The sequence below is a fragment of the Malaclemys terrapin genome, chromosome 18 (assembly GCF_027887155.1).
Source record: "Malaclemys terrapin pileata isolate rMalTer1 chromosome 18, rMalTer1.hap1, whole genome shotgun sequence".
Lineage (NCBI taxonomy): Eukaryota > Metazoa > Chordata > Testudines > Emydidae > Malaclemys > Malaclemys terrapin.
Genome location: NC_071522.1, coordinates 5,264,716 through 5,279,454, shown reverse-complemented (window position 1 = coordinate 5,279,454; position 14,739 = coordinate 5,264,716).

The window sequence follows — 14,739 nt, the reverse complement described above, 5'->3', positions numbered from 1 at the left end:
TTGGGGGCTTTTAAATAAAAATATTAAACTCTACATGACATTGAGATGCCAGTGGAATACTGCAGACAAGTGGAACGTCTCATGGAAGGGAAGCAAAAACAACACAACAAAGGGACTTTTTCTATGGAAGCAGCACTGCTTTGTGTAATGGAAATGCTTTAAACTGAAAATCTTCCTTTATGAAAGGAGCTAGTAAATGGTTAAAGAAGGGCACTGGACTAGGACTCAGGGGACCTTGGTTCTGTTCCTGGCACTGCCAATGACCTTGAGCTAGCCCCTTCACCTCTCTGTACCTCTGTTTCCCCTCCTGGCCTTTGTTGATCTTGTCTAAAGACTGCAATCTCTGTGGGGCAGGGACTGTCTCTCACGGTGTGTTAGTACAGCACCTAGTATAACACAGTTTTGATCTCAGTTGGCGTTTCTAGGCACTATCGTAATACAAATAATAATAATTCCATTGGCATCAATGGAGTCAGACCTGTTTAGGTCTGCAGTGAGGTTAAAAATTAGATGCCTACAGTGTGAACTTCAATGTACTCAAGGGGCTATATGCTGGTGGTAATCTGCACCTGTATCTCTCATTGACATTAGCAGCAACTGCACGTGTGGTCTGAGAGTGAAAGAAGGCTCCTAATTCAATGCAACAGCCACTGTGCTCGTTTCTCACTGTGAGAAAGTGCCCTCCCCCAATCCAATTAAGAGTCTCTAAATGACTTTCTGAACTTGGACGATTTCCTTAATTATACTACACATTACAGTTTAATCAAGAAATCAATCTTTATACCACTACAAACCCAAGGGTCTGAGCATCCATCTAACAAGCCGGCAGAACATGATTCACTCTCTTTTAAAGGTCTTTGTGTTCTGGGTCTCTTTGGATATGTCTACACTGCATTGTAATCCCGAGTCAGTGGGACCTGGGCATGTGGACCTGGTGTTTCCAAGCCTGTACTTGAACCTATACGCTGCATTGTAAGCTTGACTTACAATGCTGGACCCAGGTCTCACAGCCATATTAACATGACATACTCCACTACGCAGCCTTTCTGACTCAGGTCTGTGGTTTGAGCTGTGTCCACACTGCAAAACGACAGGGCTTGGTTCTGAATCACAGTGGGGCTCAGGCTCTGACCCACCCTCCTAGCAGGGTTCTAGGACCTAGGTCATGAGTGCCGACTGACCCAAGTCAGACTGATTTGTGCGTGGATGGAAGAAGGGCTTGGGCTCAAACTTGAGTTAGAACCTGAGAATAGTGTACAGTGTAGACGTATCCTCTGGGGCTCAGGGCTCTATTCCTAGCACCGTTACAAACACACTATGTGGCTTTAGCTGAGTCACTGCATTTCTCCGTGCCTCAGTTTCCCCACCTGTAGAACATGGTCAGAAGGGACCGTTATGATCAGCTAGTCCAACCTCCTCCATAACACAGGCCATAGGACATCCCTGAATTAATTCCTGCTTCAAATCCATTAGCTGAGGTTGAACTAGATTGTGTGTCTTTTAAAAAAGCAGCCAACCTTGATGTAAGGAATTCTAGTGATGGAGAAAGCCACCGCAACCCTTGGTACGTTGTTTTTCTGGTTAACTACCCTCACTGTTAAAAATCTGTAGCTTATTTCTACTTTGAATTTGTCTAGCTTTATTTTCTAGCCCTGGATCTTGTTATAACTTTGTCTGCTAGATGAAAAACCTCAGTTAACAGACTTCTATTCCCCACGTAGTTACTTATAGGCCGTGATCAAGTCACCCCTTAACCTTCTCTTTGATAAACTAAATCAACTGAGCTCCTTGAGTCTATCACTAGAAAGGATGTTTTCCAATCCTTTAATCATTCTCAGAGCTGTTCTCTGAACCCTCTCCAATTTGATATTTAATGAGCTCTGGAAAGCAGATGGAGATCTATACATTAAAAGTTCAAAATAAGAATTAGTTATTGTATTGCCCTCACAGTGAAATCCATGCTGGTGAGAGGTGATGGATTGAGAGCCCTGATGGTTGGAGGCCTCTACCCATAGTATAATATGAGCAGTAGCAGTTCAAGCTTCTCAGTAGATCACCCTCTCAATGTGTCTCCGGACCACCCACGGCGGAGAAAGGGGAATCCAGTCTGCACTTCTGCTGAGACTGCCAACAAAGATAGCAATTATAGTGATGGTCTTTATGACGCAGACACATGCCCACTAGTGACAGAACTTAACTTAAACCAGCAGCTCATTTCAGGTAGGCTATCAAATAGCCGTCAGATGGTAACAACTTTTAGTTACTGGTAACTTGCCCTGGATCACACTGGTGATCCAGAAGTGAAAGGCTCTACCTGTTACCAATCCAACCAGACAGTACACTAAAGTGTACTGGCTTTATTAAGGTATGGTGTGCTGGTGTTGTAGGTGCCTCAGAAACACATTATGAAACCTCCTTCTCAACACACTTACTTCTCAGATTCCCAGTATGAAAGGCTTTGCCTGATTTTGAGACTCAAGCTCTTTCTCTTTCATTACAGTCACATAGAGAATTGATTAAATGACCGGCAATGTCCATTGCATCACTGCTTTTTCAGGATTATCCAATTCCTTTAACTCAGCAGTCCTGCCATTCCACCCACACACACCTCAATGCCTCTCATCTCCTGCCCCCCCCATCCCTCACCCCACCCCACCCCACGTACTTATACAGAACAGAAGAAATAACTGCCCCAGAAACGGTTGTACATTCTAAACCTTCTCAGCACGACTCCTATTTATTTCCAAAGACTACGCCCTGCTCTGGCAGCCCTGTTAGTTGGAAAAATTAGTATCCAACACTATAACATCATTGGGTTAGGGCCCAGAGGCAGGTCACAGCCCCTTGTTACGTAGGGGGAGAAAAACACATGAACCAGGATGCACAGGAAGCAAACAAACAATCCACACAGAGCAACTGAGAGATTTATTGGGTGGTGATTAGTGGGCTTGCCTACCCACTTATATGTCTCTGAAGGCAGCTCCAACAACTGCCATATAAATTAAAAACTGCAAGTTCAAAAGTGTAGAGATTTCACCCTTGAACCAGATCCATCATCATTAGGAATTTGGAAACAATACAAAATAGAGATAAACTGAACTGGAGATACCTGCAAAACGTTGCTAGTTCTTTGCTATCTCATCAGAGTATGGCTTACAGGCTGTCATTAATTACTGTTTGAAAGGCGCTTTCAGATCCTGGAAGGTTCTATTAAGGGACAAAATATTATTACCATTTCTTCTATGGAAGCCAGAGTCATGCTTTTGCTTAATCCCATCAACTCCTCTCATTCCCCCAAAGTATCTTCAAGATGGAATGCACTGTGCCTTCTCCCCCTTCAGTACAGAAAAAAGTCTGTACCCTCTTCCAGCCTAACCTACCATCCCCGTCATTCCCACTGCTCACATGTCCAGGACCTGTTGCCCTCCCCTCCCCTTGTTCTTTAGATTTTGCTTCAGGAATTCAACATGTTTCACACATGTTGCATTAAGCAACATGTACCTGCTCTCATGATAAAAATTCACTGCAAAGGCTGCATTGTGAACAGTCTGTGCAAAAAGGGCTGGCTCAGGGTGCACCTTATGGTTCAGCTAAGCACTGCACATGGGAAAGGCTGGAAAATGAATTATGATCGATATCGATAGAACATATGTGGCTTCCAAACAGTGAGTGAACCGCATCCCTGAAAGGTTAAATGACTTGCATGCATGGTGCCAATCAATGATTTGCTGTCAATTCAACTGCACATCTTTGCCCTGTTCCCTTCAGAATACAGAGGTTTGTTGATAAGCCTCACCACAGTCTTTGACATGGGCACGGGAGAGACATTTTCACACTGAGTGCAGGTAGGGGAAGTTCCGTTGGTCCCAATCATATTGCTACATTGTCAGCTGAACTAGATTTGTTTGGGTTTTAAGATCAATATGCATCCACTCATCTCAAATACTGACGACAGCGTTGTTCCTGTGTTATGCAATGATCATGAGACAAAGGACATCGCAGACAAGACAATCGGTATTATGGTTTGTGAATTATGTGTTCTGATTTCCCTGCAGAGCCTGCCTCCAAAAGCAGAGCTAAGCTTGCTAGTCCTTCCCCGAGGAGAGAGGACTAGGGCCACATGACAAACTATGGAGAGAGACACTTCTCCACTTTAGTCTCTCCAGAGTTACAGCAAGTTCTGCATTTGGTGTGTTCACATGAGCTGTCTGAGAACTTGGTAAAGTGGTCATGGATGTGGGCAGGAACTTACACCAGAAGAAGAGTGTGTGGTCATGTGGTTAGTGTAGCAGATCATTTCTAGCTGAGTTCTAGCTCTGCCACTTACTGGCTGTGCAAATTGCACAAGTCATTCCATTTCTATTTTAATTCTTCCTTCTATGAAATGGGGATCATGCTTATTTACTGCACCGGGTTGTCATGAACCTTCGTTCTCGGGGCATTTTGGGAGCCTTACACAGAAGGCATTAGTGAAGTGCAGAGGATTAGTATTTAGTGGTAGCAGCAGCGGAGACTGGAGTCACAACTTGACTGCACAGCTGGGAGTGAAAAGACATGGATCCTGCAAAGTGCTAATAATTTATGGGATTTAAAGTGTGGGAGGTGGCAGGAGAATGTATTGGCCTTGCCAACCTCAGACCCTTGTACAAGAGTAATCTTCCTTCCCTTTATAGCCTACCCCAAAGCAAAAAACTGAAAAAGGGAAGAGAAAGAACAGGTGGCAGAGTGGGATGGCTACCCAGCCTTTCATCCCTGGGGGCTGTTACCCTGGAAAGCATCCCTTCCTCTTATCCTGTTGCATTTCTTCCCACTTTGCCCTCTCAATAATACAAAGGAAAGAAGATTTATATATTTGGAGTCTTTCTTACTTTGGCAGAAAAAAATAAAATGCTGGATAGAATTTAAACCCTGTAGCTTTGATTCGGCAAAGAACTTAAGCGTGTGCTTAACTTTAAGTCCCCCTTGACATCAATGGAGTTTAAGCACATACTTAACTACTTTGCTGAACTGGGACCTTATTCCATCATGCTTCTCTTGGTGGCATAGCTATGTGAAGTGGCAGTCGAACCGTGAGCCACAGTGCAGCAAATATCTGAACTGGAGAAGTATTTTAATTGGTTATGGATAGATCAAGTGTTTGGGTATTCAAATTTGTATGGAGAGCAGGGGCTGAAAAAGTGAACCATGTACCTAAAATCATAGACTCCGATGTTAGAGATAGAAAAGTCTCTCTTATTAGATCTAGCTCCATTTCCCATTTGGGGCAGAGAGCGACTGAAGGTTGAGAAGTCAATGGGACTACTCACATATTTCAAGTTCGCCACATGCTTAAGTGCTTTGCTGGAGGAGGACTTTGTGCATCAGGACACACATTTACACATGCGGCAGGTGTATGAGCAAACCTGGTAAAGGCACGTGTAAATGGAGACGTACAAATGCACCCATACTTCTGTGGATTCCACTGAAATGGGGCCCATTCGGTTGGCTGCAACTATTCAAACTCCGCTTAAACTAGGAGTGTATTTCTCTAAAACAGATCTCTACCTGGACAGCTAATAGTTACCAAAGGGATACTATGAAGTATTGTTTTAACACAAAACTGATTGTAGAGCACAGCTAAAATAAATCTGACAGCATTTTGCAAAAAATCTCTCCTCACCCCCACCCCCACCCCCACCCCGCCTTAAATCTCTGCATTCAACAAACGCTGATAGACAGCATTTGGCATTTACTCCAATACCCAAAAAATGGATTGGTCTCTTCCTTATTCTTGACTTTAAGATTGATATCAATCCAGTGTGTAAATGGAATCCTGTTTAGATTAGGCCTCGAAGAATGTTCTTTTAAGCATGGCTCTTTGGATTTATACTGCAGCACAACACACACCTAGGGCTAAATTCTGCCTTCACTGGCATCTGTGCAACTCCATGGAATCAATATAATGTACGACAGAATCTGGGTTGTGGTTGACATTGACTAGGCCATGTTTGTTTGTTTGTTTCTTTTTTTTTAAAGGAGCAATATTGAATTAATTAAATGGAATTTGGAAACTATAAATACCTATGCAGAGCTCATTACTGAATCTAGTCTAAGTGATTTAATTAAGATCTCTGTACAACTCTGTGCCTGTGCTCCAAGCCAATTGAGCACTTACATCTTAATTTTAATTTTGTTACTTGTCTGATCTATTACGCCAGGCAACATTCAGTTCTCATATGTAATCTTAATTCCTTTGTGTAGAATCTTATGATGCAAGGAAAGTATTTGCATTTGCAGGCAAGCTGTTGCAGCCACAACAAAGCCTTACAGAGACTTCATCTACTGACAATATTGTGTATAGACAAAAGCAGCTCTGGGTACATTTAATGACTCTGTAAACCTGCATTTCTCCTGTGTATCTCTCTCTCTGTCTCTCTCTCGATTATATATATATATATATATATATATAATTACTGGTTTCCTGTCATCTGCTTTTAGAACAAGCACCTTGCAAGGTTTTTGTCAACCAAAAGGAACATCAGAGTGAGAATAAAATATCGAATTAAATATTAACCTTTCTTGTTTGTTCCCAGTTTATGGAGCTGTAACAGCCATTACACCAAAGGCGGATGAAAGGAGATGTCAGCTCACTGCTGATCTGCAGCATTTTTACAAAGAAGAAAACACAACAAACAAATCCTGTTGCTTGTCTGTGTACACAGCCCTTCCTGCTCCTAGAGAAATATCACTGCTCCCCAGCCAAACATTGCAAGACAGACAGGAATTGCACGTGTCTAGCATGAAATTCTCCCTCTGTATCAGAAAGACTGATCGAGATGCAGTCTCGGCTGTTTACAAATATTAAAAGGTGGAGGGACTGAACCTTGACTATGGGTGCTGGCTCATGTAAACATTTCTTGACACTTTAACCACATCCAGTAGTGTTCCTTGCTTCATTCGTATCAGAAAAGAAATCTCTTCCTTTTTCTGATCAGGAGAGACTCCTTCAAGAAGCTACTGTGTTCCGAAATTAGAAGTACCGCTACAGCAGACATCTGCATTATTGTTGCTGTACGCTTCACTGTGAATCCTGGGAGGCAGTGCTCAGTGGGTCCATTGGGTGCTCTCAACTCCCTTCACCACTGCCTTGTGTGTCATTTACCTCAGTGCAAAGGGAGCACAAAGAAGTCTATGACTGTACATCTGGTAGCATTGGGCCCCACTTGAAACGGATGTAGATGACACTACCAGACTCTACCCCACTATGTGCAATGGGCTCAGAGGATGTTCTCTGATCGGTGCGTCCAATGAGTGCACATGATGTTCTCTGAATTTGCCGGCTCTACAGGTTGTGCCCAGAAGGGGTAGATATACATTTTGTCCCAGGTTTTAGAAAAGGAACCTCTGCAACATCCATAATCCTTCCTCCACTTCTTACAGTACTTAGCACTAGTAGTGATTCTCCTCTGGAAGTCTCTGGGGCCCAGATTTTTAAAGGTATTTAGGCATTGCTGTGCTCAGCATTGCTTGGGAGCCTAAATCTCATTTTTTAAGAGTGATTTAGGCACTCAGGGGCCTAAATCCCCAGTTCGGTGTTTCACAGCAATACCTAAATACCATTAAAAATCAGGGCCTGAGTGCTCTACAGAAGGTGGGCGAGCATCATAACCCCCATTTTACAGGTGGAGAAACTGAGGGATAAATATAGTGACTTGCCCAGTCACACAACAGTCAGTGACAGATTTGGGAACAGAATTCAGATGAGTACCCTTTAACCTCCATCTGTGTAAACTCTCCTACTGCACAACATCTTTAAACTTACAGTATAGGCTGATGCTACCTGTGGGACTGATACAAAGCCTGTTGAAGTCAATAGAGAGCCTTTCTATCAACATCAGTGAACTTTGGATGAGGCCCTGTCATGGACAGGATGCACGTAGGTCACACAAGCCCATTGCTATTGATGTGACTGCACCTGTGTTGTAATTGAAAAGGTAAATAGGCTAAATTCTCAGTTCTTCCATCTCAGAGTGTGAAATTCATATTTTATCACCCATTCTTTTGATCTTCCAAAGCTGGAATCATGTTCTGATCTCTGGGAGAGTTGTCTTGAATGAATTTTCCTTTCTGTATTAATATTTTTTGTAACTGTCATTGCATGTACTGGTTTAATTTAATAAGCTACCCGTGCTCAGGAATCTTATTAAAGTTTAGGTCCATTGTCAAAAACATACAGAACCACAGAAAGACTTTACATGGGAATAAATGCAATAGCTGGAAAACAGAACTATCCCAACAACGAAAAGGGCTAAGCTGACTTGTGTTTTTGTATGTAAATAATGTGTATTTTACAGCAACCCACTCCTATGTGCAAGAAGTGGGAGAAGTGGTGATGCACTTCCTACTTGACTGGTATTCAGGACAAAAACAGTATCAATACGTTGGCCCAGATCCTTGGTGTCTGTTAAGGAGAATACGATGCAGTGCAGTAGGGAGGCACAAAAGCAGCATTTGTGCTCCCCTAGTTCGAGGCCAGCTGTGTCAGTCCCCTGGCGTCTCTTTTGCCAGCTGTCTACAGGGCTGACCTCCGTAGTGGTAAACCCATGGCACCTGATCCACACTGGGGTCGAGTGTGCTGGGCATTACACAAGCTGGGCATTACACATAGAGTGTGCTGGGCATTACACATAGAGAGAGTGTCTGTCCCAGAGAACGAATGATTGAAATAAGCAAGGCAAACACAAGGCGGGAACAGAATCCAAGGCACCAACAGGGGAAGTGACTAGCCCAGGGCCATGCTGGAGGGCAGCAGAAGAGCCGAGGATATAACCCAGCTCTCCTGAGCTCCTGATTGCTGAGGGCATAAGGAAGCAACACCCATACTCCTTTCCTCCGGGCCATGTCCCCTATTCCAGCAGCAGCGGCAGTGGTGGTACAAGAATCACTGTGTCAGTTCTATGCTGCTGAGAGATCCCACTGCACAGGGCTTAGTTATCCTCCTGTGTCTGGACACACCAGCTTTATGGCTGCTCTGCACTGGCCGCATGGCACAGCGCAGCCACAGGATGTAAAATACTTGGCCAAGATCATCACTTAACTCTGCCGCATTACACCAGGGGTGAATTGGCCTGGTGTGTTTTACGCTACTGCCAGACTATTCCTTTCATTCGAGGGGTGATCAGCATAGGCTAAAAATGTGGGTTCTTGGAACCAATGCTATTATTTTAGGAAGGTATATTCAACAGGGGCTAATTCAGCATTAAATTGTTCCAGTCATAAATCCTTAGACTTTAAATTTGATTTAACTCCTATACATTACCTGTAAAATAAATAGGGTTTCAATTAACAAGTCAACAGGGTATGCCTTAGCACCTATTAATTTCTGTGCCAGGGACATATAGAGTTTCCATATAAAGTAATTTAATAGAAAATGTACCTGGGAGTTATTATTACACTGCTAATGAACTCTTTGTATGAAAAATTCATTCCTGGCACAGAACTCTCCTGCTGATCATCACCATCTGTTTGCAGAGTTCACATAATCCATGTTCTACTAGGTATATGCAAGATGAACAAGGTCAGTTTTCCTCTGGGCCACAGTGAATGGAGTGTTTGAAGAGTAAAGATAAAGGGAAGGTGCCTTATCTGCACCCCCTACTTGACACCCTGAAACAAAAACTGAGTTTAGGAACAAGTTCTCGTGCAGATCAAAGCTCGGTTAGGCTGCTCTGCTGTCAAGTGGCCTTAAAGTGGCCATAAAACTCAGAACAGCACAAAAGGGGCCTTAGTATAAATGAAAATCCAACCCCAAGCATCTAGTTTCATGGAAACTAATGGCCATTCCTTCCTTCCTCTGGCATTTTGTGGTTGGGGTTCATCATGTGTCGTGGTGTTAACTCGGTTTTAGCCCCTATTTCCTCTGGACCCTATGCTGGCTTCTTTACCCCACTACTTGAGGTGTGAAAGGCCCTAATTGCACTTCTGCTGTTCAGAGAACCATAGCAGAGGGGCCAAACCGTGCTGGGGAGACTCTACCCCTCCTGTGCACCAAAGCTCAGCTTCATGGTGCCTTTCCCATAGCTCCATGGGCTAGGGAAGAGATAGGGGAGCAGCCACTGGATCTGTTGCTAAATTAGTGCCATAGGCCTAACCTGCCCAACATAGAGTGTGTGGAGGCCTAGCTGCTACTCCCACCTAAAGACCTTAGTAGGGCAGGGGTAGGAAGGATTAGCTAACAGAGGCACTGGACTGGGACTCAAGAGATCTGCGTTCTACTCCTGGCGCTGCCACAGATTTCCTATGTGACCTTGGATATCTCAGTTAATCTACCTTGTACCTCAGTTCCTCAGCTGCAAAATGGGATCGTGCTCTCCTACTTCACAGGGGATTGAGAGGTGCTTGGACACTATGGTGGTCAGGGCAAAGTAGGTAGAATGGGTGGGAATTCAGTCCCGCCAGGCTGGTGGATTGAAGGAAGGAGGATGCCTTTATCATGTCCTTAGGCCCTGTGTGCAACCAGATCAGGGAGGAAGAGTAGCCTTGGGGTTAAGGACAGGAGTGAGAGGCAGAAGCTCTGCGTGCTGTTTTTTGGACTTGGAAAGTGCTTCACCTCTCTGTGCCTCAACTGTATAATATTTCCCCAACTGTCCAATGGGGATATTATTATTTCCCTGCCTCATGGCAGGCAGTGAGGTTTATCTCACTAGTGATTTAGAAAGTGCATCAGGACTCCTGAAAAAAAGGTGCAAAAGAAAGTAGCACAAAGAATTACCACCACCAGCTGGTGTCACTCAGACATAAGGACGGCCATTCTGGGTCAGACCAGTGGTCCACCTAGTCTAGTATCCGGTCTTCCAGAAGTGGCCTCTGCCAGATGCTTCGGAGGGAATGAACAGAACAGGCAATCATCAAATGATCCATCTCCTGTCATCCTTTCCCAGCTTCTGACAAACAGAGGGTCGGGACACTTAGATCATGGTGTTGTATCTGTGCCTGTAGGCCCTTCTAAGCTTTGGTATGGGGATCAAAGGCGGGTTAGAAAGAAGGGAAAAGCTATTCTGAACATAACCACATAAAACCTATCCACCTGGTTAAAGCAGGAAAAGGCAGGAGACAGTATCATACCAACCACTACTGTCTGAAACAGCTACAGAATTTTGAAACTGACACGAATGCGGTAGTGACAGCAATGTTAATGAGCTAGCGAGAATGATTTCAGCTAGAATACCTCACCTCCTGGCTCGGGTTATTTTGATGAATGAGCCTGTGTTGCCTTGATTGCCTATTGACTTAAAAAAAAACATGTTTTCCCTTTTATTTTTCTTACTCTTCATTTCCAAACAGAGAGGGGGGGGGCAGCAGAGGCGGAGTCTGCTCTCAGTTACACTGGGATAAAAATCAAAGTAAACCCACTGAAATCAATGGAGTTACTACCATTTACATGGGTGTAGCTAAAAATAGACTCTGGCCCATAGAATTTAAACACTGAGTTGTTATCCAAAAATTAAATAGAAGACCAAGGCTCAGGTTTCTTGTATCTTAACCCTATGCTAAGTTATTTTATAATTAATTGAATATATAAAACCCAGGAGTATAGTAGGGTATATTGCTTATCAATAACTCAGAGCTTTGGATACCAGAAACTGTTTGATTGATTCTGCTTTATAAATTTGCAATGGGACCGTAGCATGATCTAGTGGGCATGCCCTTGGACTGAATCAGGAGACCTGGGTTTTATTCCTTGGTCTGCTACCAACCTGCTGTGGGATTTTGAGGTCCCAGGCTTGGCTGGGACCTCTAGGTGCTGTTGCAGTATAAATGTTAAACAACAAGTATAAAGGTAATTCTGTGGGTAGCACAAACCTGACAGTGGTAAGGGAGTACTTAGTTTTCAGAAATGAAATGGAATGTCTGTAAGGAGGCAGAATGATAAAATGCAGACAGCAAGATGGTGGTAGTCAGCAGCAAGAGTAATACTTACCAACAGGGGCTATTTGCAACAAACACTGCTGGGCTCCTGAGCAGAGGTCCAGTGAATACCATGCGGCCCTCAGGGGGTATGATCAGTCCATGATGCAATACTCCTGTCTTGTGTTTCATTGGCTGAGCTGTCACTCAATATCCTGCTGGTAAAATGTAATGAAAAAAGGGAACTCCCTGAGACCTGGAATTAACTTTATCCTGTTTGTGTAGTTTGAATAAGATGATGTTATTTTTCAACTTAATCTCTGGGCTCCTAAATGCTATTATCCCCAAACCACAACATAACTAAACGAATTGTATGTAGTGGCTAATGCACAGAATGCCTGGTTCTAGCACTATCTGCCACAGACTTGTTGTGGGCACAGTGTGAACTCTGAATATCTGCACTGATCTGCGGGGCATGAAGTATTCAGTGAGGAAATTCACAAATAATGTTGAGCCATAAACACATTTGGCTTTTTTTCCCCATTTTGTTCATGGACAATTCTCAGTTTATTCAATTAATTTCACAGATTTGTGTGTGCTCTACAGCTGATCCAGATGGTAGATGTGAACTTGACTTTCCATGATATCAATGTGAACCTTTTAATGGATAGCTTAAAGCAAGTTACTATTTCAGCTACATGTATAGGTTTGTTTGGCCAACAAAGCTGTGACTCTCTTGGGTCTAATTCTCTTTACATCAGTTCAACTCTCATTAACTTCAGTAAAGCAACACCAGCAATGGGGAGAGAATTAAGCCCTTTGTGATTATAGGAAGCTTTTCTCTCTAATTAAATGCAAATAAGGGAGGCAAAGACGTGATACAGCAAAATTATTTCTTTTAAAGATGTAACTTATAGAGCCACTAGGCTTATACATTCCAACACCAGAAAGAAAGAACAATGGGCCAGCCTTGCATCTCTGTTATACCAGTGTAAATGCAAAATAACAACTGAATTCAGTGGAATTACTCTGGCTTTAAACTGGGGTACCAGTGAACAGAATTTGGTCCGTATCTTTGCATTCCACAGCGATTAAAAGAGGATGTTCTTAGGGGTGATTGAAAATAAACGCTGAGCTGACTCACCTTTTGGAGTTACACAGATACCACACAAACATTTGAGGCTAGAGAGGGAGGACGGTTTTAGGATGATGGCACTGGCTTGCAGTTCAGCACATCTGGGTTAAATTCCCAGCTCTGCCATAGATGTTCCACTTGACTTTAAGTCAGTTACTTAATTTCTCTGTGCCTCCGTTCCCCACCTGTAACACAGGATAATACCACTTCTTTTCTCCCATCTTTTGTCTGTTTAGATTGTAAGTGCTGTTGTCAGATGCTACCGGCGTGGTGCTCTGCTCTATCCAACGTTGATAACAGTCGGCTGCGTGTGTGTTCCCTCTGTGTGCTGCCCCGGCTCTGCGCAGATCGCTGACACAACAGACCCCGAGAGAACCCCCAATGACCACAGACTCCGATAAGGTACGAAGGCACCCAGCCAGGTTTATTGTCTAATGAAAAAAAAATAATAATAACAATGGAGATATCCCATCTCCTAGAACTGGAAGGGACCTTGAAAGGTCATCGAGTCCAGCCCCCTGCCTTCACTAGCAGGACCAAGTACTGATTTTGCCCCAGATCCCTAAGTGGCCCCCTCAAGGATTGAACTCACAACCCTGGGTTTAGCAGGCCAATGCTCAAACCACTGAGCTATCCCTCCCCCTACTCCTATGAAGCACAGTAATAGTTTCCAGCAGACTCTACAGGACATGCTACAAATATGTCCTCCCAGCAATGGACCGGCTCAGTCAATGGCGGGACTCTCCACTGCCCCCTAGGCTGGACAAAGGCAACCACTCAGGGGTGCATTCTTATACACAGGTACAAACAAGTTACACATCACTCCTGGCATATTGAGGTGCAGCCCCTCTACGTAGCAAGGTACAACCCCTCTACGCAGTAAGGTGTCGCCTCTCACCTAGTACTTGTTGGTTCGAACAAAACAACTCTATCCATCATATTCCCCTTTTGCCCCTGTCCTTGTTATCTATGTGGAATGTGCAAGTATCGGAGTGTTTTGGTATCTCTAATGTCCGGTACCTTTTAGGTATGTGTATTTTTGCAACATCAGCCTTTTTGTTGCCAGCTTCTGTGAGCAGGGCCTGCCTCTGGCTCACAGCTTAACTTTGCTTTATGTTAGCAAAGTCTTGACCATTACTTTAGTTCAGGCCTTAGGCCTCATACCGGGCCTTTAATAAAGGCTTATGTTTCAGGGCTTCATTTTACTACAAGTGCTTTGGGATAGGGACAGTCTCTTACTGTGTGTTTATATAGTACACAGCACAATGGGGCTCACATCAGGACTGGGACCTCCCCATGCTAGTGGAGAGAACCACCAAATGAAAGAACCCTAGACATTAGAGATGGGAAAGCCCGATTACCTGCCCATCTGCCCAAGCAGAATTCATTTTGACCATCTTTCAGCCAGTGCAACCCAGTACCCTACAGTCTGTCCTCCTGTTCTTCACATGTGTACAGCATCTGGGTATATGACTAGACACTAAGCAAGCATCCACCATTTCTTTATGCAATCTACAAAGGGTAAGAGGAGCTGAAGGGGGAGGAGACTTTGGGTAGGTGCCAAATTTATACAAGGAACAGCTAAAAATAAAAAGCTACAGCTAAAAATAAAGTATGATCGTGAAATGCTAAACCCTAGGGATCTTCCTGAAATCCTGAGGATTAGCTTTCATCTCACTTTAATCCAGACAAGAATAGCCTTCGCATTGCCAAAAGGT